The sequence below is a fragment of the Dermacentor variabilis genome, chromosome 4 (assembly GCF_050947875.1).
Source record: "Dermacentor variabilis isolate Ectoservices chromosome 4, ASM5094787v1, whole genome shotgun sequence".
In the NCBI taxonomy this organism is placed as follows: domain Eukaryota; kingdom Metazoa; phylum Arthropoda; class Arachnida; order Ixodida; family Ixodidae; genus Dermacentor; species Dermacentor variabilis.
The window spans coordinates 126235212-126260118 of NC_134571.1; the positions used below are offsets into that span (position 1 = coordinate 126235212).

At 48.3% G+C, this 24907-nt stretch overlaps 1 protein-coding gene across 3 annotated transcripts in view; it reads left to right on the plus strand.

The window, feature by feature from the left end:
• Positions 1–24907, plus strand: part of LOC142579726 (uncharacterized) — a 460731-nt gene that overhangs the window by 117358 nt on the left and 318466 nt on the right. The window lies entirely within an intron of this gene.

Here is a 24907-nt window from a genome sequence, read left to right on the forward strand (position 1 = left end):
AGCCACAACAAAAGGCAACGGAGCGCACGCTTGCGCGCTGTGCGGCATCGTGCAGCAACACTGTGGCCAGCGTCACCCCTCCAAGCCCCCCCCCCCCCCACCTTCCTTCCCACCACTTGGCTCCCTTTTCCGACCGCTCTGCTCTCGTGCCTGTCTTTTAACCGGGCGAAGATGTGGAAGATTTACGGCACTCCCCCTTATTCCTTTTCGATCAATGTCGCTCTGCTCACACACGCACACACAATACACACACGGGGAGACAGAAGCGAGCCCTGCATAAGCTGCCGCGATCCTGTCCCGCTGCGCGCCATCTGCCAGCGCGGATAACGTCCCAAGCTTCCAGACGCGCACGGCCGCATGCAGAACGCGTCGTTCCTGAGCCTACTTTACATCTCGCTCTTCACGGGCTCTCCCGAGACGTCGCGGGTTCGAGTGCCGGGCTCCGCCTGCAAAATTTCAGACCTTTTTGACGATTTCATTCGAGGCCCCCGCGCGGCGGGACTGACGGCTCGCCTCGCGAAGTCGCGCGGAGCTCGCGTCCTGATTGACGCGTTCCCGTTCGCAAACCCTTTCGAGTTGCGCGCGAATGTGGCGTGGACAGAAAACGCTTCGCTCGACGCATACCGCACATCCTTGTACGTGACGAGAAAAAGATGTCTTCGAGGTTGGATAAAGCGAGTTCGTGATGCCGGTTCTCATTTTGTCATATATAGTAGAGGTCACCCACGTAGTGCTCACGACGTTTGCGTCCGAGCGCCTATATATATCGATTCCGTCGTCGGTCCGGGAACGCAAGGATTAAGGTTTTGCTACAACAGAAACAAACTGGCTCATGGATGGAACACCTTGTGTATAATGTCCTTGTTCTAAAGCAATGGCGTACCGAAATGAACCAGGCGTTCTTCAGGTGATGGTAGGAACCGATTGCGAAAAGTTCAAGCGGCGTTCTCTAAACAGCTATGTGTCTTTACGTTCACGGAGAAAAAAGAAGAAGCGCTGTGCTTTTAGTACATCTTGAAACAGCACGGTGCGTTTGCATTAAATTTTGATAACTTTTCACTGCACCAGAATGGCCTGAGTACGCTGAAATACTTTAGATGTTTTCAACGTCACACGACCTAGTAGCGCGGACTTCCCAGCGCGAAAGTAAAGAAGAAGATTGCCCGAATTCGTTTATTCGAGTAATTATTAACCTTTCTCTTGCGGAAGCCCGACATCTTCTCTAACCTCTTCTGACCAGGTCACTTTGGTCGGAGTTCTTTCTTTCGATTCTTGATATAAAGCCTTATAGCTCTGCCCTAAGAGCGTGCTTCGGAGCTGAATGTTTGTAAGACACTTTCTAAGCCCGGAAGTTTCCAGTGCGAATTGGCGAGGCCTCATACTCCTCGACAAATTATATAATAACTAGGCTCCAAGGATCGAGGGGCCTGAGTGACGGAACCTCTCCTGGCGTAAGGCTACGATGTGTGCCGTTTCAAAAACATCTGTTACTTTCAGCGCAAAAGACTGCTGTGTAAGATGCTCGCTCATTAGCATAAGTGATCCTCCCCTGTGCGGAGACGAGGCTGTCTCTGCGTTGCAAACTACACTGCCGCCGCTCGAAAACAAAAAAACATATTTTATTACTCTTCCCTGTATTTTACTGCATGTCAGCTTTATGGTAATGAAGCAAGCATTAATTTTCTACCTCTTCCTCTCTTTTCTTTATGCAGGTAAGAACCGGTCATGCCCCGACCTCCCCGAGCAACCAAACCTCTGCAACGCATGTACGTATACGCGCGTACATATAGACGTGAGACGTCGACTAATAATTCGGATATTAAATTTATGGATGGTCACGCGTGATATAGCCCACAGACAAAAGAGCAGTTACGATTATGAATCACCTACTTGCCCAATCAGCCGTCCTGCTAAGTTACGAAAGAGCAGCCTATACCCTGGTTTATTGTGCTAGCTTGCTGCACTCTGTCGCATATATGTTTCTTTATAGGTGTTTAACAGGTCGAAAAGTAGTACGGAAGTTGCTACCAGAAATGCTTGAAAGGACTCTAAGTAGAATCATTAAGCTAACCAGTATAAGTCAATTGCGCTTCTGCAAGAGTAAGACGGCCGCTCTCACGGTGGGAGCAAACCTGACCAGCCAGAAAAAGACACAGGACTAAAGACGGGTAGCGACGTCACCCTTGATTTCCCCGCACCCGCTCTGTGTGACGTCATAGATATTGACAGCGTCTACTCGACCCTAGTTAAGTGGTTATCATTAAATAAAGAATACATTGATTCTGAAGTCTCAACATAGCTGAAGTCTCAACACAGCTATGTTGACCAAGTCTCAACATAACTGAAGTCTCAACACAGCAAGTTTCAATATAGATTTTCATATGGCGCAGGAACTGCGCGAAATGCGATGAACGCGTTTAAATCCGTGACGTCACACTGACGTACCGGCACTGAGGCGCCGGCTCGAAATTCGAGGATCATTGAACGAAGCATGACTTTCGTTATCTACAATAAAGTAATAATTTTTTTTCTCTGTGATAAGCTGTTACCAGTTTTTCACTTGTAGTAAAGTTCTTTAGCGTCCACTTAATCACCATTTCCTGAGCCGCGTTCATCAAGTATAGTATTCTCGCACATGTTCCGATACGCATGACATGCGCATATTCGTCTTCTGCGACTGACAGGGGTTTCGGCGCCTGCTGCGCCGCAGCTGTTCGATAAGCATTTCTGTCGAATTGGACAGTTGAGTATAGTCATATATAAATTACACGGCGTGGTGGCTCGAGTATTGCAAAGCGAAGCGAGAAGGAAAGACAAACCTATATTTCTTCGCCGCCGCGGTGTATATTAATGATGATCCCGGGATATCCTGGTCTGAGCCAGCCGATCTTTCAAGCTTACCTCGGCCAAAAGGAGAGAACCAACAAAAGTAACGTCAGCAGATCGGGCCGCTTCTCGTCGTACAAGTTTGGGAAGTCGATCCAAAGTTGCGAAGAGGAAGGAAACAACCTCCTCCAGCATATTGCTTTCAAGCGGTGCCTGCGGTATCATTTCGCTCGCAGAGAGATGTTTGGCAAAAGAAGTTCGCTTTAGCTCCCCAGAAAAAGCGTTAAGAATACTAAGTAAAATAATATGACGACCCAAAATGTAGGCGCTGTTTAGACCTCAAGTTTTTTTTTTTTTTTATCTATACGTGCACTCTGAGACTTTCAGGCAAACACTTATGTCGCAACTCATCCGTTCAGACTCTTCTTCCTCCGCCCTCCGCGCGCCACCGCGATGAAAATAGAAATAAAAAAGACAGAAAGAAACGATAAACGTGCGCCAAATTGAACTCAGTTCCTGGTAAACCGAGCGTTTAAATCGATCGGTGCAAAATGTAGTGTTGACAGGGATAAGGTTAACACATACGCACGCGCACACAAACACACACACACACACACACACACACACACACACACACACACACACACACACACACACACACACACACACACACACACACACACACACACACACAGGGCAAAAAAATAAGAAAATAGAAAAGGAAGACGCGAACACATAACAAGGTAGGTACCAGAGTCACATAAGAATGGAGGTTCCCTTTAAAGACCAAGTTTTTGGCCCCGGTGGGCTGCTCCCGAGTTCGCGCACCGCGTTCTGACTCGCAAAGGTTCGCGCAACGTTGTAAGTGGCAAACCTACAGCGTCACCTATTCACATGCCGAATTCACAACGAGTGCGGGCCCGAAACCTCTTTTGCGGGTGGTCTATATATACGCCGCTATACCATATGCACTCACACCGTTATTCTGTAGCCATGCACTTACAAAGTGAACTCGAATATGTGTATAATTAAAGAGCCCTTACAGTACCGAATCACTTACCCGTGACCGATGATTGATATCTGCACACCGTGTGGCTGATGTCACCGTTCTCTTATTACACGACGGCTGCAAGTCTGTAGACAAAGGTGTACGTGAGAACGCACACCGATCGCAGAAATAGCAGACGAAGTTACTGTCACTTCGCTTCTTAGTCTTCCTTGTTGATGCCAGCTTCTACCATAATGTTCCCCGTGCATGCTCTCTCGAATAAACTCATATGCTCCATACACAATAGTCCCATTGGACTCATGGGTATCCTGTATAAGAGCCCGTATGTTCCTCTCATATATCATATGGGACACCTAGTCGAACAAAGAAAAAATACATATGCGCTATGACTCCCCTACCCTGCATGTAAACATAGGTATCCCACGTAAAAGTTCGTATCTTCCCACATAATGTACTGGTTTTTATGTGGAATCATCCGATGTTTGTGTTCTAAAAACAGGGGTAATGGAGATAAGGTCTTTTTATACAGGGTATCCCGTATGATATATGGGAAACATACGGGTTTTTATATGGGACACTCTTACGTTCATACCGTATAAGGGACATATAGATTGTTCCGTTTTTGTACCTTTTTTTTTTCTGTCACTCTCTCTTTACGATTGCGTATCTTATGAAAACTTGCACCAAAAGTATGAAACCTCGTCTTCCGAGAAAATTCACGCAACTAGCGCTTGCTAGTTACACGCAGGGTATAATCTACAGAAATAATCGCCATCAATTTAAGTTGTCACTGTTGTGAAAAGGAAACGCAAGTTATAATTTGGCCAGTCTCACCATATACTTGCCTTATTCCTTTAAAACAGTGCGCGGCACTGTATACGTATTCTTACGGCAGAGCATCACACCTGCCTCCTTCAACGAATGCGACACCTGCATCTAGTATAGCGATGTGCTGTTTCATTGTATCATTACTGTTACTGTGAGGTTGCACCGGGTGACTGTAAGCAGTTAGTCATTTACAACCTGATCAGTTTTACGGATGTCCAGTCGCGAAGCGCATTATATTCATTTCACAAATGTTGTAAACAAGCGTTCGTTAGCCAGAAATACGCCGCGCGAACCTTACGCTTTACGCTGTTCTTTCTTTTTCTTTAACAAGAATGAGAGAAACGTTTGTTTCTTATTCTGTACTGGATATTCGAAGGTCGTTTCTCTCGAATGTTCGTATTCGGTTTCATTCGGAAGTATCATTATTCTAACGCGCCTATACTACCTCGTGCATAGCGCTCGCCCAAGAACGCGTCATCTGCTTTGCCTATCTATACACCGGAAAACGACGGTGGCATGGCAACCTGCCATCCACGCCACGTTCGCTCTTCCAAGCTTGCTTTTATTACACTTTTTTTACACTGCACCGTTTTAAAGAGCTCGTAAGCATATATATATATATATATATATATATATATATATATATATATATATATATATATATATATATATATATATATATATATATATATATATATACAGTTGATCCGGGACGAACTTTCACGACAGCCGTCTTCCATTTGAAGGGCGGCGTCCGGAAAATAATCTTTCGGGGCCTTGCAGGAAAGCCGCAAGTCGGAAACCCGAGATACAGAGTTTTGCGGTATAGGCTATACACCTGCTATGGTATACAGATGGGCGACAACCCGCCCACGAAATTTAAAAAAAAACACTTTCTTCAATTATTTTTTATTTCTCTTTTCCTTTATTTTCTCTTCATATACCGACCTCGTCGTCTTCGAGATTGCGCTGACATCTACTGACGTCCGCTGACGCTTCCGCCTCGAGAGTTGCCTAAAAACTCGGATCTCGAAGATGCTCAGCCCCTCCCTCCCTCCCTTCTTCCTGCCCGACACTTTCACGACGAGCAGATAAACCTCGAAGAAGGCGAGATGGACCCAGCGAGCGCACCCTTAAACTTAAAGATATAGAGTACGTACTGTCCAAAAGCGTATAATAAAACGTGAACCGCAAGGAGAGTCCCTCCAACGGGTCGGCCGAGCGGAAAATGTAAAGTTCGTCCTCGAGCAGCGGTTGGTTTTCAGAGGAAAGACAAGCACAAGCGGCCACAACTCGTTTCGTCCCCACGCGGAGATGAAAAGTCGGCTGCAATCTGCATGCCAAAAAAATGTCGGGCATCTTGCATCGCCGACAGATATACAAGAAAAAGAAAAAGGGGCAACGGTTGAAGCGAACGCGTTATTTTGTTACACGGGGGTTGTTGCATTTTCTACTTGTATACGTGCCGTTCTTTCCCTTTTTCGACAACGGCCGCCCGTTTCTTGCCAGCGCATCTCTGCGTGCATTTAATTTGGCTGTTTTCCAATCACCGCCGCACAACCGACTGCCGCGGTGTTTCAGACTTTTTCGGATGAGGACTAGCCTTCTCCTTTAGTTTTTTTTTTTTTTTTTTTTTGACGCATGCAGGAGTCGAAAACGGAGATGCATGGGCGGCGCAGTCAAATCGGTCGCAACACGCGACTGCCGTAAGTTTTGTAGGATATGTGGTTTGTCGGATAACGCAGCACTATTTCTTCTTCTTCTCTTTCTTCTTCTTCTACTTATTATTATTATTATTATTATTATTATTATTATTATTATTATTATTATTATTATTATTATTATTATTATTATTATTATTATTATTATTATAACTTCTGGGTTGTTTGGCTTAGTCATTACGCGTTCGCGCTGCGGAATTTTTACGATGCGAAAGCATGTCATAGCTGCGTAGAAATGACTGACCGAACTCAGTAACTTCTTGGCGTGCACGTATACTTGAATCGCGTTTCTTCTATCATGGTACAGACGAGAAAGAGAAGCATTAATAAAGAATGGCCAATGAAGTCGGCTTTTAACAAAGCAATAACTCCTGGCAGTCAGTATACAAACGTCCCTATACAGCAAATGGCCAAGAGCGAAGATACTCGCGAAAGACAGGAGGAAAATGGGGAACGCTAAAATTTTGGCGTGTTCGTTTCATTTCCTGGACTATAGCTACTCGCCCTGGTATTTTCTATTTCGTTGTATTTATTTGCTTTCTTTTTCTGCGGTTCCTACTTAGCTTTTAAGATTACAACTCCCACAATCCAATACCTCGCGATTTCTGGCCACTTAAGTTGACGAGCGCTATCCTGCCTTCCTTTGTTGTCATCCCGTCTTGCCTTGCGCTACCCTATTCTTAACGAACCGTTACGAACTATCGGCCGGTTGTCAGTTTTGAATCAAGTCAAGTCGACTTAAGGAAAGCTCCTAACTCAGGCTTGCTACCATTTATGTTGGAAGAAGACGAATAGAAGAGCAAGATTCACGAGCTGCGGCGATAAAGAGAGACGAGCTATTTCCTGCATCGTCACGAAAAACGCAAACGGCGGTGATGCAATCTTTACTGCTGCTTCAGAAGGTGTGACGTGGCGTTTCGCAAAGAAGTGCGAAGGATTTAAAAACGGTGCAAATGCTCCGGAACAACAATCTATTTCTGGGCACACATTACGAACAAAAATGAAAGGAAAGAAAAAAAACCGCTCTACAGTTTTGAACTCTAATGGCCTTCGTTGCGTCATCTATAGCTTAGAATTCCGTGTCGGGAAGTATCTGTTTCAAAACGCTCGCGAAACGGCGAGGCGCGAAGTGGGCGGTTGGCAAACAAACCACTTCCGCTTGAGTGGCCGGAATGTGTGCAGAGTTGCAAGTGACTTAAGAAAAAAAAGAGAGAGAGAGAAGGAGAAAGATATAGGAATAAAATAAGAGAGCACTCGTGACATATATCCTTTTCTTTTTTTTAGATTTCAGAGCCAGAAAACAAAACACACGCAGCTTCGGGGAGCAAGAAAATGGCGTAACCGCAAGATGATCAAGTCCCCGGATCACCGCACTTCCTCGCGCGACGATACAAAGAGCGACAGAGTAACGTTGTTCGCGTTGTTTGCTTTCTTTAGTTTTATAACTCTCGCCCATAAAATAGCACAGCGCGCAGAACCAAAGTGAGCTGCAGAGAGAATATTTCTCGCAACAACTTCAGTTTTCAAATAGATGAATTAGATCGAAGAAATATGCGCAATAAAAGGAAGTGGTAGCGGTGCTCGTTTTCTTCTTTTCTTTTCTATCTCCCTCTCTCTCTCTCTCTCTTTATTTATTTACACTGGCAACCGACCGGGCCATGCATGACCGAGAGCTTTCAAGACGGCGCGCTCTGACGTTTCTCGCATGCGCGAATCTGCCTAGCTTCGAGAACATACAAAAACAAAGAAAAAGAAAGAGAGAGAGAGAGATAAAAAGCGAGACGGAGAGTGAGAACAGAGGGATAGAGAGAGGACACAAGGAGGAGAGAACACGACGTAAAAGCTCTGCAACTCTTCTCCGACTTTTTGACCAGAAAGAGCACAGACGCAGGCACGCGTATAGCAGAGCAGACGTTGCATAGGAGGAGAGCTGAGAGGGGGAGGGGGGGGGGCAGCAGTCAGAAGTTTCTAAAGGGAAAAACGCCACAGGGCTGTTTCCTCCTCGCCACCGCAACAGCGCCATCGCTTCAACATTCCTCGTCCTCCGGTATACACTGCCGTTTCTTTTCTTTCGCCCACGCGCAAAGTACGCGATGCGCAAATTAGATGCGCATACAGAACGCTGCCTGAGCGGGCCGCGGGAAATGGCCCCGGCCGCCAGAGCTCGCCCCCCCCCCCCCCCCATCTCTCGTTCTCTCTCGCACTCTCTCGAAGACTCGCGCCTCTCCTCCTTCCTACCCGTGACTTAGCTCCATTCGCGGTCGTCCCCTTTCTTTCTTTCTTTCTTTCTTTCTTTCTTTCACCTTCTGTCTTTGTTCTTGCTTTCGGGATTCACGCGGTTCGCCACCTCGGACTTCTTTCTACTGTTCACGCTGCCGACGTTGTCGGGACTCGCTGCATCTCCGCTTCTCGGAGGCTAGCGAGCGCCTTTGCAAAAAAATCCTATTTGGACAGTCCAGAGATGGTTTACGGACGTCTTACGATAAAGCGTTATTTTATACTTCTTTTATTCGCACTTTTCCTACCTGAATATGTTTCGCTGTTAAAGTCTGTATAGTTGCTAAAGTTGAAGGTTGAGCAAGTTGGTATGAACATGCTTGCATATAGTGTCTGCAAAAACGCATGTGTGCGTGCGCGCGTGTGTGTGTGTTGCTCTTGTTTTGTGTTACGCGACTCAATGGGCGTTCCACTAGCAAGTCTGTAGGGTTGTTCATAGACTTCCTTCGACCGCCGTGATGGCTCAGTGCTCATGGCATCCCGTTGCACGAAGTCGCGGGTATGATTTGCGGTGTGTGCTATGTAGGTCTCTATAGGGGCGCAGTGCGAAAATTCTCTTGTATTGGAGCGTCGCGTTTGCTCGCTAAATAACGTCAGGAGTACAGTCAACTTCACATAGCATGAATGCGGTTTTACGCTGCATCGTTGTAACTAGAGACACGCGCAGAAAAAGACGATCAGGCTCATGAAGTCATCGCATTTTCTTCGTCCGTGTCTTGTTAGAACTGTTTAAAGCGCAACATCGCATCCACGATCGAAAACCGGCTAGCCTACTCACGCAATTACCCACTCTCGTATAGCTCATTAAAAAAAACAGATGGGGGACACGTGTATAACTGCCGGAAGGATCCCCTGCAGTTTTATGAGCCATTTTATCCGTCTTTATGCTTTTGGAGCAGTAGCTTATCCGTCATGACTTATCGCGTCGCCAGCCATGAGTGCATTAATTAGCACCGACAGCGATTGAGAATTCTGAGAAGGCAGAGCGGCTTGCCGAAGTTTGTTGGTCCATTGCGTTGGAGAACACCCTCCTAATGAAGCTCTACCATGCGAGCAAGCAGGCTAAAAGCGCCCCCCTCCCCCCACTGCTTCCGTGTCTTGTAGTGAAGCCCACGAATCATGAAATTCCAGATTGTGTGCATACCAGAGTGCGCTTTCTTTTTTTTTTCCGTCCTTGTACCGGCTCAGCAATGAAGCGGTGGAAGATGCGAAAGTTTTCTTGAGGTTGCGTGTACACAAGATTTCCTGTGGCACTTTAGCCGGAATTAACAATCTGTAATGCAACGACAGTGCAAGCAGGCGTAAGCGCAAACAATTTAACGGATTAAAATGGAAATAGTTGATGATAAAAACAATGCATTTAAGGAGTGAGCGTTAAATCACAAAGAAAGCGCCTGTTCTCAAGGCGGAACCCCGCCGTTGATGCTTTGGCGTCCAGCAAACAAAAAAAAAAGGAAAAAAGAAAAGCTCGGTACTTCGGACCACGCACCATATCAGAGTAATAAGAAATGGGCAGGAGACGGTGCACTGACCTCGCGCATTTGGTGTCTGAAATGACTCTCCCCTACACTTGCGCGTCCTAGATCACATATACAGTGCACATCCAAAAAGCATTTCATACTCCGCGCGCGCTTTCGCTCGCCTTAGAGCGGGCGCCTGGTTGGGTACATCAACACGCACGCGTCATCCAGGTGTGAAAAAATATATATATATATATATATATATATATATATAGTGAAGGAAGACTCGTGTTTTGTCTTCTGTAAGAGAGGCACATGCCGCGAGTCAAGCAAGGCGCAACGTCAGTCGAGCCGCAATCGCCAACGCAGAAGACACGCCTCTCAAACAACCTTCGTCAGCTACACAAAAGGCATACACACTGGGAGGGTCAAGGCATACACGCGCGTTCTACGTGTTCGCGAATTCCAAGCGAGCGTCCCACGTGCTATGTGACCCGCCCGCACGAGGCGACTTGGTGCGTGCCCTTCTGTCCTCCCAGAAAAGAGTGCAGCAAAGAACCGAAATGAACAGCTACAGCAAACAGACTGTAAAGAGAGAAACACCGTGTACACATGGTGCGTATCATCCTCGTAATCCCCAAGGCCGAACCAAACAGTGCCGGTCCGCAAATCCAGTCGGACGATTCGAAACGAAAACAGCTCGCCCGCCGCCCGACCGGAGCCGCCAACAGACCTGACGGGCAGGCGGAAAAAAATTTCGGTCGACGACGACGCCGTGAGGAGCCGGCGGCGGCCTCGCCTGTACGGGCCGTCCTTACTTCAGCGACGAGTGACTTGGCCTCTCCCGCTCGCGTTCCGCTCCTCTCGACGGGGCATCGGAGCGCGGGGCTCTTTTCATTTCGCCGCGCGTCTCGAACAAGCAAGCGCGCTCTCTCCTCGCAGAAGACACGAGAGAGCAGACGACGACGATCTCGAGATGAACAGCGTGCTCGTCGCCCGTGGCTGCTCCGTGATGGAGGTGGCTCCTTTGGCCTTATTGTTTTCCCAGCCGCGCGCGCGAGCGAGCGAGCAGCTAAGCCAAGACAAGACAGACAGACGGGCAGGGCAGACGACGTACGCTGCACGCCGCTTCGCCAACGCGACCCCAGAGATGAGCTCTCCCCAACCATTTTATGTTTCCATCCGACCGCACTTCTTTGCTCTCCGTTTATGTATATGTATTTTTTGTATTTATCTCGATCTCGGGCGTTCGAAGCAGGCCGCGCGCGCTCGCCGCCGTTATTACATCGTGTTTGCCTCTCGCTCCAAAGCACGCGCCGCTGAACATCAACTCCTCCCACCTCCTTTCTTTGTCTTTAGGCTTTCGTTTTTGTGCATGTGTGTGCGTGTGTGGCTGGGCTCGGCTCGGCTAGCGGGCGGCACGACCGATGCAGACGACAATGATGCAGACGACGACAACGATGCGGCTGAAACCAGAGCGGCGGCGGCGCGCGCTGGAAATGATGCTCCCGAGGAAAAGGCCGAACGGGCGCTCGACCTCGAATGCCAAGTCGATGCGCCGAACGCTCCTCGTCGTTTTCAGAGGACGAGGTTCGAAAGGGGAGGGGAAGGGTCAGGCCTAGCGGCGGCAGATTAGGCTCGCGTTTGCATGCATGAACGCACGGATGCAAACGTGCTCGCCTGTATCGTTTGCGCGCGCGAGCGCCGCAGCTAGCTGGCTCTCGACGGCCTTCGGAGAGACGGGGCCGGCCGTCGGGAACAGGTGCTGTCGGGTCGTCGAGAAACGGCTTTGCGCTTGCACGAGTGAGCTACCCACGGTCGGACGCGAATGGCGACGCGTGTACGTGCCCGCCCTTGTATGTGTCGCGCATTCGTTAGCGCTTTACCTATATTGATTATTCACGGCGGTGCGAATAAGAAAGTGCTTGCACAACTTTTTTATTAGTCAAATTAAGCAACATGCAGGTAACTACAAATATACGTACTATTCTACGTACGTTACACTATTTTCCTACGTAGTCCCCACATCGGTTCGGACATTTGTCCCATCGCAGCACTAAATTTGAGCTGCCCCTGTGGTGGAATTCGTCCGGCTGACTGTGGAGCCGCCATCGGACTGCTGTTGCGTTACTGAACTCACAACAGCACCACCTCGCACTGCTCAGAGCGAGACACCTTTACGAGCCATACGTGAGCTGCATTTCCCTTTAGATTTCGTTGGGAGTTAGTCCCTTGCTCCTCAGAAAACGAATCGCACTTCGTTGCTAACACGCCGTGGACGCGTGTAGCAGAACCGCCATCTTCAACAACTGACAGCAGCGCCGTGCCGCGGTGCTACCGGCGGGTAAGGCCAGGCCGGTCCAAGAAAGGTCCACGCGCTGGGAATGGATATGTTGACTTCGCATTTACAGCCGTAGTTTGGCTAAATTGGTAAATTACAGCCGTAATTTGGCCCTCGTTGTTTTCCTAAAACGCCATTCGCTTAATTTACAAGCGGAGCTTCGAGGGCTCACTTGACGAGGACGCTTATTTTACGAGCAGGCACGGGCGAGACGAGTAAATTTCCTCGTCGACCCATTCGTCCCTCACACTTTCTTGTTGTTACCATAATTATTATTCTAAAGAACCGGCTTCTTATATTTGCTGCAGTGATTGCATTTCGTGGCATATGTGCGAAGACACTTCGCGGAAGATATGCTCCGTTTTCATTTTTCTTTCTTTTCAGTAAGATGAGTTAAGTTTTGCAGTTAAGCACAATGGTCCGTTAGATGAAGAGTGATGGTTGAGTAAATGGACTTAAGCACCGTCGGCGCTCTGTGTTTGCAAATCCTTAAACCGTTCCTCCTTCTTTTCCTTTCTTTCTTTCATTTTTCTTTCTTTAACTTTACTTTCTCAAACTGCATGGCTCAATGTCGGCTCAGCTTACGAAGCCACGTCATTTGGGGACATCTCAACTCAAGAAATAGATGGAGCTGCTAATTTTGATAGGTTGAAGATGTTATATATAGGCTGGCCTAGTGAACTGGCGTTTAACTCAATGTGTTGGTGGATAAATATAATAGACACTTTGATCGATACAAGCAGTGCAAAGGTGCATGCCTCAGGCGCGAGCACGCACACTAAGGCTACACACATAGCCTCATTAAGGCCTAGCATTCCTTATAGAAACGAAACGCGTCGTTGTAATGCGCAACGATCAGGCGCGGGATGCTTCCTCGCGGGGCCGGCATATCGAATGTATTGGCCGTGATAGCGTGGCCTTTGCAGATTGTTTAATCTGACGAGCAACGACAACGGCTGCATACATGAAGGCTATAAGCTTCTGATTTCGACCAGTCAGTAAAACTGCTCGAAGATGCGCGGGTGTAAAGGGAAAAGGCGATGAGGAAAAGCCAGTTTTCCCGAGGTCGTATCGCATAATCCTCGGATCTGTTCCTTTTAACCGAGCGGCCGCAATACCGGCGAATCGATCCCGTTACGCCCGAAAGGATTCCGCGAATTCCGTTGCCCTGTTTCTAAACCCTTTTGCAGAGCGTTCTCTCTCTCTTTTTTTTTTTCCTTCTTTTGCCCTCCATGCACTTGTACGTCAGCGAGGCTTGATCGTCTATTCCTGCATGCGTATGTTTGTAGAGGGCAAAGAGGGCTGGCCACGTCTCTCCTGTCAAACCAAATCGAGCCACTAATCGACCATCAGCACGCGGAAGGGAACCTGCCGACGTCATTCGCGCAAAAGAGGAAAGAGGAGAGAGAGATGCCAGTGGCAGTAATTGCTGAGTTTACTGGAGATTTGTGGGCACCTTATGGTCACATTTCTCCTCCATCCCTCCCTCCTTCCCCTTCCCCCCCCAAAAAAAAAAGCTAAGAACAGAAGCCTGAAACGAAGAAGCTGAGCTGCATACGATGGAGTGCTTCGAAGCGACGACTGCTGGACCGCGTACACGTAAGCCTGCGCGCTATGATTTATGGCGTCGCGCGTGGATTAATGACGCGTCGGCTTCTTTAGCGTGCGCGCGCCAAGTGAGAAGCCGCTCGAAAACTTGCGAGCCGCGCTCAAAACTCAACGCGATGACTGCCAACTGAATCCCTGCGCATTTGGCATACTCGAGTTTAACTTCTTTTTTTATTTTGTTGCTCCTCGATCTTCTTCAAGCTTGATCATCATATTGCTCAAGCATCCGTGCTGGCAAACAAAAGTTGTCTTGCTCCTGTGCTTTTTGTTTGTTTGTTTCACATTGTTGCTTGCGTTACAGAAAACAAGAATGCAGAGTAACTTGCTCATGTATATAATACTGCTCGCATCGCTCAGCCAAGTGATGCCCTTTCAGCGCTTTCGAGGTATATACCATTCGACTGACGTCTTCACCTGCAGGCTAATTCGCAAGGTCATTCGTTCTTAAGTGCTCTAGGTCGATGGCCAGACAGCTGCACTATATATATATATATATATATATATATATATATATATATATATATATATATATATATATATATATATATATATATATATATATAAATATAAATTTGGAATTTTTCCTTACGAGCAGTTATAGCCTACGATCCTTTATTGTGGATACGGGCCCCGTTTCTGTCCTCCAACAATTTCATTTGTTTCTATTTCAATGGGGGAAACGTGGCAAACATGGTTTAGTTCTGTTTGTGTCAATCCAGTTTGAACACTGACTGTACTTGGTTTGAGCACATAAATAACTAAATGTAAATTCGCCGTAACCTAAACACAGACGCGTGATAAAAACGAAGTACACCGCCGAACTTTCTTCGTGCATATGTATGTTCTTCTTTTCCGTGACTGCTATACGTTCCGTTCAACGGGGTCAACCCAGTCCTCGTGGGTGGATGACGTGGCGTGTAGTCTTCGACACGTGACCTTTCAAGCACGCGTTCCCTGAAGGGCGCCCGCGGAGAAATCAGGAAGGGAATCGACTGTTGATTACCTTATCCAAGGAGACATCGATTTGATCGACGTGTGCAGACACACCATGTGTTCACTTAACAACGCCAGAAATAGTTAGGCCGGACACTAATTATCAGCCAAGCACGCCTGCAGGCCAACCACGCCTGATGCGACACTACGACCGGGAGGATCTCACGAATGCGTTTCTTTATTCTTCTTTCTTTTTTTCTGTTCAACGTACGTATGGCGAGTCTCCCATGTCCTGATCCACATTCAGCGATGACGCATGCCTTCGTCATCGTGATCATCGCCAGATCAGATGTCATCGTGATTTCAGCTACACAGTAGGACGAAGGTGACCTCCAATTACCAGTCCCCATTCATCAGCCGACCTGTATTGCGGGCCTTCAATTTTCCTAGCCTCACCACACCGCCTAATTTACTGTCGCCTTAAGTGTTGGCTCGACCCACCACGCCGAGCCGATCCAGAAGGTCTAGATCGACCGGTCTATAGTGCGTCTAAGGAAGTAGATGGATGGGGTGGTCACATTTTAAAGACACGCACGAAACCAGAACGCTACAAATCAGGCTACAGGTTGGCAAAGTACGCTCGTGGAAGTCTCTCTGTGGTTCGGCGAAGAACACTGGCAAAAGTTTGCGTTTGAGTTTCTCAACTAAACAAGGGAGCCGCTGGCATATCGCCCCACATTATCGGTGTACTGGGTGTCACGTGACGTAAAGCTTTCAGTTGAGCTAGCAGCTCCGCAGCTTTGTTAATCGGCAAAATATGTGTGGCTGATACGAGACACGTAATTAAATGCGAGGCTTTCCGAGACTTACAAGGGCCTCGCAAATTTAGAAGGCAAAATAGATCACCGAGTATGCGTAAAGTTTTCTTAGAAAGAGTACAGAGCCGCGCGGGCTGCTGCTTGGCTTAGCGATCCCGCGTTAGCCAGACGGGACCCAATAAGCTCAGATTGAGCGAAAATAAAAATAAAAGAAAACGAAGGAGAGAAATGAGACAGATACCTCCTTTTAACGGATTTCCTTGAAGTATGCATAAAGGTTCTAGGAAGAGTGCCGTCTCCGCTTTCTTCTCTCTCTCTCTCTCTCTCTCTCTCTCTCTCTCTCTCTCTCTCTCTCTCTCTCTCTCTTTGTGTGCGTGTGTGTGTGTCTTCTTTTTCGTTGTCTGGAGCAGATTTTGCCAATAGTGTGCGCAGCCAACGAGAGAGAGAGACAAAGTTCTGGCAAAAGTTACAGATATCTTGCAAGTCAAAACAGAACAAAGAAAAGAAAAAAGAAAAAATGAGACCATTAACGCCGCGCATATGCGCGGGGGAATCTGTTTTAGACCGCATAAAAGAAAAGACTTTTCCGAGGACATCGTTACACGGGCTGAAGAGAGACTAACGGAACGAGAGAGGCAAAAAGGAAACAAAGTAAAGAGAACGGGGCCAGAGGGTTGACGCGACGGCGTTGCGCCTTATGGAGAGAATAATGGACCAGCCGGGCGCGAGACAGCTAGTAGGAGGCAAGATGGCCTTGTGCGTGTATATATATAACCATACACAGCGTATATAGGAGCGGCACGTACGGTATGGGCGCCAAAGTCGAGAGCAAGACGAAGAACCTCTCTCAGGCGACCGCTATAGGACGGGGGATGCACACTTGAATTCCGGACACGTTTTTTGGTCGCCGCGAGGTGGATGGGAGGGAGTGCAGCGGATGCGAAACGGCGGCGAGTCGAGGCTGAGGACAACATGGAGGACGAGGCGACCCAGAAGCTGCGCAACGGGCCCGGATGTATGAAAGAGAGACAAACCGGCAGGAAAGAAAGAAAGAAACAAAGAATGGCAGGGTAAGAGTCGCGCAGACCTGACCGCGAAGACTGCGGCATCGGGATTGAAAAACATGGCGCCGTGAAAACGGGCAAAAGGGATTTTACGGAGAATGCAAAAAAAAAAAAAAGAAAAAAAAAGAAGGGAATGGCCCGGTTATATCGCCGCCAGCAAGTGCAGCAATGCGGACTCTTGGAAGTTGGAGAGGCACTCAGGACTAGAAACTCGAAGAAAGTGATAAGAAAGAGAAGAGGAAGGCAGCAAGTAAAAAAAATATCGAGATATAAATGCAACCGTTATCGGGTTTGACCAAAGAGTAAATAATATAACGGCCGAAGACAGCGAAAGAAACAAAGAAACGAGACGGAAGGATTGAGATCGAGATACTGCGGGGTAAAGACGGAAAGCCTGCACGTCTCAAGGAAAGCAGCGGCGGCGGCAGCAGCTACTTCATCTGAAATTTACGGGAAGCAAAGGAGTAGCAAATCGTGGCATCTATATAGGAAGGAGTGCAACTTCTTACTTAGACGCCGCGTATACCGGTAAATATAACTGCGAGAGGTCGCAAGAGGTCGGCGCATAGAAACAAAGAAACGCGGAAACGAGCCGAAGATGCAATGCGGAGGGGACGAGTCGGCACGCATGAAGCAAGAGGTCCCTGTGGTGGTGGTGGTGGTGGTGCAAAGACCCAGATCGCGGGGCCCCACCGCGGTTTGCACGTATCAGCTCAGACTGCACCGCTATCTCTCTGCGCGCCCGCGGCGGGGTTCAGTGACCTGGACCGGCGACTCGGAGCAGGAAGCCGGGGGGCCCTGCCTGCCTGGCCCGTGAAGGCCAAGGGGTGAATCAGGAGAGGAAATAAAGACGTGTGGGTTTGTGCGTGTGTGTGTGTTTGGTAAGCGCGTCAGCCGTGGGCTGCACGGGTGGACGAAAGGGCCGAGTCGAGCGAGCAGACGATAAGGCGATAGCGGCGACACGGGGTCGGCTGCCGAGAGCCGTGCGAAGCAGACGATTCGTATAGACCGCCCCATCGGCGCCTGCCGGAATGTGTGCGGGCGTTGGCGCCCGAGTGTATCGGGTGTCGCGGGGATACAAAGTATTTAATACATAACGCGGCGCCGACCGGGAGAGTTCCGACTCAACGACTGAAGCAATTTGGTCGACCGAGAAGTATGCGAATTTGGCAGTATCCGCGCTGATTTTTCTTTTTGTCCCATGCGTATTTGCGTGTGCTGTGTCTTCATTTGTTGCGTAAGCGAGGAAGAAAGCTTAGACCAAGTGTAGTTCTTGTCGCCGCGTTTTCGTCGCAAGAGGTTATCGGGGTGTCGGGGCGTCTCTCCTGCAACATTTTAGAGAGTGCAGTCGCGTTGTGTAGGTGCAGTGCAGTTTTGTGGGCGTAGCTTATAGCAAACTCGTAGGCATATATGAGAACACATACGAAAATTGGAAAAGCGGAATGCTTCAGTTAATACTTGAGCTGAATGAATGCTCAGTGCAAAGAAACATTTCACCGAAGTTTAACGACGATTCACACCATACATGAGGTGTTGCGGGCACGTGTCAAGATCACGAAAGTGTGGAGTTTTGTTTCGTAGGGCAACGACAAAGTGCCTCATTGTTTTCAGCGGGAAGCAGGTATGCGTTTCCATCACTCGTCACATTATGCCGCATGTAGTACCGAGCCGTCAACGGTATCGTTATTGAATCCTGGCGAGATTTGTTTCGAGTGGCACGCCATATATAGCCTGCTTAATTCTCCAGACAGGAATGGCGACAAACGAAACGGCGCGCACATTTCACATCATAGACACACAGCATAAAGGAAAACACACCGCAACACGCAACGTACGAACCAATTAATGTGTATATCTCATTGAGGCCGGCAGTATCATGTCCTAAAGGGACATCATACTGCCATACAGCTTAGTCAAAAAGCGCCTCCGTTGGCGTTGGCAGTTTACTGTAACATAACACCATCGGAAGTGGCCAGTGCACGTTTTATTGACCCTGCGCTCGTTTCGCACGAGCTAGGACCGCAGGCGCGGCCTATGTATAAACTCTCTGCGGGCTTTGTTTCCACTGCTATTCGCACGCCGCAAGCTCTCATCTTGCCTATTCAAGCAGAATTCTCGGCGCAACAAATGACGATGTTATTGCCTTCCCCATATAGTTCGGCTCACCGTTATATATATATATAGCCCATTTTTATGTGCCAAGCATATAATTCAGTTGTGTACACACTGGCCGTCCTTTTATCTCCCGGCCATTCAAACGCGCGCTTTGATTCGGGGCGCGAGTGACCGAAACAGACGAGCTCGCTTTTATTTGAACGGTCCTCGGCGTAAACAGCGAAACGAACACGAACCGGTAGTAGATTAAGCAGGGAGGATAAAACGCGTCCGCGAAATCTCATTTGACAGTCGACGGCCATCTCATGTGCACTCTCCAGCGGAATGCATACGGCGTGTTTATCCGTTCGGTGCACGCGATCTATAAAGTCACGAGCTTAGTGCAAGACACGTAGAAAAAAAAAAAACATGAACTCGTTTGAGCACAATGGGCACGACGAGGGAACGTAGCGCTTCAGCAAATCCGACTTCCATCCTAACTCTCGATGCAATTTCCTCTTTTCTTTCCCAGCCGCTTGTCCGACCAACATGAGCTCCTAGGATTTCGGTATTCGTTCAGGTTCGGTGTACGTGTGTTGCAGGTTCGTCCTCCTTTAAATGAAGCATCTCATCTGACAGAAATCAAAAGCTCAGATCAATTTTTATATATCTTGAAGGCCCAAACACACACACACACACACACACACACACACACACATATATATATATATATATATATATATATATATATATATATATATAAAGCATGAAGCGCACTTGTAAGCAAAGGAAACATACAAACTCAATGTGTAAAATTGCGACAAAAACGTTACGTTGTGGAAGTTGACCATATTCGTACACTAATTATTGAGGACAGGAGACTTCGAAAAATTTTCATGTTGGACTACAACTTTTCCTTTCGAAAGAAAAAAAAAAAAGAAACACTTAGCCGTTGAGCATGCTCGCCAGTTATGCCGCCATACCTGTTCACCCGGTGATGACAATGGTCATCTCTGGATCGTCGCTCGTGCGTTCACAGCAGCGAGTCGCCACAGTTGATTTCGTGAATCTGAGCGCAGTCAATGCGCTTTCGGCGCAGAAGATTTTTCGACACACGAAATACGAGGACCCAGGTAAAGTCTTCGCAAATAGTCTCTCGTCACTGAGCCATGGATCGCCGCGGCAATTGTTTCGTTATCGCGGCAGAACGTTTGTCGTGAGTGACGGACGGCCAAACGCCGGCTAATCGAGGAGGCGCTCTCGTATATACGCAAAACTACAGTTTTTAAGGGCATGGCATAATTCTTGCGAGGCTCGTCGACTTCCGGAAGAACTCGCGCGCCACTTTCCTCGAAGCCAGCAGGGGCGCCCGCCGAACATCTCGGGAATACATGCCGACAGCGCAGCACGGTCGCGCTGCCTTCCTAATCAAAACGCGCGCGCGCCGAAGTTCTGATCACCTCGTCCGTGGACTGACACCACCCCGCGGCAGCTAACTAACGTCTTCTAGGCTGCAGCGCATACCAGTTTGCGTGCGCGCGCACCGTCTAAACATCTCGCGCGTACAATATATACGTATAGCTGCCTCAACAACAGCAGCAGCGGGTCAGTGAGGCCAGCGATCCATTGGCCGGTGGCGAACCGGACAAGGGATTCCGGCGGAGCAGGGTATCTCCGGCGCTCCTCGAAAGACGCACCGCTCGGCGCGGCAGCCCACTCCGTATGCGCACGAAGCGCGGCCGCCCACACTAATTCTATTTAAAAGGACGCGCCTATGGCTGCCGCCATTACAGGCGCCGCCACTGCGGCCACCTCCACCACCTGAGCCACCTCCACCACCAGGGAGCCCAGTGCAATATGCGTACTCGTGTGCGTGCGTGTGCCTGCCGCAGCCCGGCGAGCGAGCGAGCGAGCTCGAGAAGAAGGCAGCATGGTGCGGCCGGAAGTGGTCATGTGTGGCTCGGGTCCAAGGGCCCCCCTCCTGCCCCCCCCCCCCCTACCCGCGTAAATTAATTCTCGCCGCTCTCGACCTGGCGTTAACGCCCCTGTGCCTCCAGGGAGTAGAGACCCCTTCCTTGACCTCCCCTGCCGCCGCCGCCTTTTTTTCGCGGAGTTGCGAAGACGCCGTGATGGGCCGCGCGCTGTAAGACTCGTTGAAGGTGTTCGAGCGAGCGCGCGAGATGCGAGTCTGTATGCGTAGCGCGACTGCGCCGCTCTCGGATTTTCGCGCTGCATACCTGCCCGCCTGCGTTTTGCAAGCCCTTCTCTCTCTCTCTCTCTCTCTCTCGCCCGAAGCAAACACAAGGCGCGCACGCCGCTTGGCTGAAACGCTGCGAATGACTGTCGCTCTTCTCGAGCTTTGCCGTGGTTATTGTGCGCGTCTGGTTCACCTCGCTGAGCGCTCGTTTGCATGCGGCTATAAGTGCGAATTTGCGCTGCGTGTCGGAGCGTGCAAGCGACGGGACGAGAGGGTTTGAAGGTTAATGTATATTTCAGTTGGAGCAGTCGCAACGCGAATGTTCGCGTTGGCACTGTCAAATACGAGCCAGAGCTCATGGGCGGCTACACGTCGAAGGCTCGCACGCTCATAAAATCATTCCGCAAGCTCCAGTATCCTTCATAGACCTGGTGCCCTGACCCGCCGTGGTTGCTCAGTGGCTATGGTGTTGGGCTGCTGAGCACGAGGTCGCGGGATCGAATCCCGGCCACGGCGGCCGCATTTCGATGGGGGCGAAATGCGAAAACACCCGTGTGCTTAGATTTAGGTGCACGTTAAAGAACCCCAGGTGGTCGAAATTTCCGGAGTCCTCCACTACGGCGTGCCTCATAATCAGAAAGTGGTTTTGGCACGTAAAACCCCAAATATTATTATTATTATTAGACCTGGTGCCCGTCAATCGTGAAACCGTGCATTCCACTTGCGGAGGCTATGTGCCGGAAACAGAGAAACGGTTCTCAGTAACGAAAGACTTATTGAATTCGGTTCCCCGGCACGTGTTTGCAAAGATCTTCTTAAACTGTATATTATTCGTAAGAGCAACCGCGCGAACACAGTTGCGATATTTGTCGTATTAGCGAAGATGGCGGGCCAATGACAAACATCGCCCAAAATCCGTATACGTAGGAGCTCGCCATTCTAGAAATGGTTTTTTTTTAAACCGGGCTTCTTACTATGACGTCATTATACACGGCAAACGGCGCAAAGAGGGACAAGTGTCCAAGAAACGGGCGCCGCCATCCATTCCCGTTTATGCCCCGTTTCTGTTGTTTGCGGTATTATATATAGTGCTTCGGCTGGGATTGCGGCGCGGCCATCGTATTATGAAGAATTGCATGTGTCGACCCTTGCATAACGCCATACGTGGACGCCAAAAAAAAAAAAAAAAAGAACGACGACACCGTTTATTTGAGAGTGAGTTTCGCACGAGGTTCCAACACCCGAATGATTGGGTTTCGCCTTCCCGGGTGTACTACGTGCTGTCGTGTATTTTGTTTTAGCTCGCGGAAAAGTTTTCGCGGTGCAAGTCATGAGTCAGTTGATCGCTAAAGATAAACAACGGAGTGTACGCTCGTTTTGCTCGTTCACAACCTCGTCGATTGAGACAACTTTATTTATTTATTTATTTATTTATTTATTTACTTACTTACTTACTTACTTACTTACTTACTTACTTACTTACTTACTTACTTACTTACTTACTTACTTACTTACTTACAAGGCGACTGATGTCTTTATCTTAAGGCCGTAAGCAGGATTGTGCAGCGAGGCAATGTCCCTCTCAACAAGCGAGCAATTGAGAGAACAAAATTCAAAATTCGAGCAGACATCTGAACCAACAGCACCCACAATCGGCTACGAAAAAAAAAAAAATTCCGCACCCGTTTGAGTGCCGCCGACGTGACCGCGGGCATCGAACCTATGTCCTAGAGCTCGCCAGCAGATAACGCCACCTGTAGTCACAGTATAATAGCAACGCGCGCGCGTGGGCAGGTCAGTCAGATCGAAGCTATACTTTACCGGTGCAAAGGGGTGGTTAGCTAGAAGGCCGAGTAAACAGTAAAACAGTCAGGAATGGAGTTAAGTACGGTACAGGAAGTTAGCAGTCCCGGACAAGCGAGTTACCGTGGCATTCCACATGCTCCACGAGCGAACGAGACACGGTCACGCCAAGTGAGCGCGACTGGCCGCCCTTTGTTTACTGCGCCCAATGTTTCACCGAAGAGATTTTGCGTGAATAGCAAGATGGCGTGCACCAAAAGCGCGCGCTGCCTCCCTCGAAAATAGGTGCGCATGAAAGATAACTTCCGAAAAAATAATCGATACCATCGCGCGTGGTATCGAGCGGTTATCTTTCTTTCCTGTTTCTTTGTTAGTCTTCGTCTGCTTCTTCTACTGGCGACCCAAAATGTGGCGTGGAGGTACGAACTTGAAATAAAAAAATGGCGCGACATAGCGCGCCACTGCATCCAGGTCGAAGAGGAGATGAAGCATTGTCCTTTGAGGCGACAACAACAATAACGAGAAAAAACGACTTAATTACTTGCTTGAGTATAGCTTTGGGTTCGCACAATTGAACATCTGTGCGTAATGCGGGGATGTAGAGTCACTGAACTCTTTTCCCCTCTTTTGCCGAATATTATATACGTCGTATATACGTCGAATATTATATACCGAAGTATATACGTCGTTCGCAAAGAAAGACGCGTATACTTGGCAACAACTTTTGCCTATTGGTCTCTCTGCAATCGATGTTTCGTCTTTCCGCGCGAAAAGCCCGCTGCTAAGTGGGACAGTTTGCTCATGACTACATCTTTGGTATACAGGGAGGCCAATATCTGTTAAGCCCCTGTTTCCTCAATACGTCTATATACATTTAGTTGGCGTTTCCTTTTCACTGGCTGTTTGCTCAAGGATTGGCGTGCTCACTTTTCGTTTATTTTCTTGCATGTAATGGACATATACAGGATGTTTCAGCGAAGACGTTCAAGAGCTTTTAACGGTTGCCTCTGGCTGATCGCACAATTCGAGTTCGTGAGGTGGTCAACTTGAAGTGGTAGACACCACTTGCATAAAAAATTGAAATGCGCAATCCACCAATTAACAAAATTTCACTAAGTAAGTTTAAGTAATTAACTTATGACTCATATTGCAGTTCACAGATCCTAGCCGTGGAGTTCGCAAGGCGGATCCACTTGGAACGAATTCTCAGGATGAGACTGCAGTTTCGAGATATTAATTCCCGAACTTTGCGGAGAAATGCATTGGCGTTCCAGTTATTTTCTCAGTAAAGCGTCGTTTTAAGCATTTAAGCTGCGAGCTCGCCGCCCAAAGGGCAATGGTGAAGCACGCAAGCGAAACAGCGCGGCTCAGTGGAGCCCTCGACTAGGGGCCCGACCCTGCTAAGAAGGTCAAGCGTCTGCAGCGATGAAGACGAAGACCGAACGCTAATCCCTTAATGGACCAAATAAAGTTTTCTCTCTCTCTCTCTATCTCTCTAAACATTCAATCGCTAAAGTAACTGGAACGCCAATGCATTTCTCCGCAAAGTTCGGCGACAAACCTCCGAATGACTCCCGATTGCAGCCTACCAGTTTGCTCCAATTTCTGTGCTAATTTCTTTTCTTTTACCGTTTTCCGAACCCTAACTGCCACCCTGTGAGTGTGGGATGCATATGCATGTCTTATTCTTGCGTTGTTCTTCATCCCCCTCCTTCTCTTGTTGTTCTCTCTCCCTCGTAATCTTAATTTCTCATTTTCTTTACTCACTATATTTTCCCTATTTCTGCAAACATAATAATAATAATAATAATAATAATAATAATAATAATAATAATAATAATAATAATAATAATAATAATAATAATCTATCACATAACAATAATATATCACATGTGTTTAGAGGTGTTTTTATTAATTTGGCTTCTTTT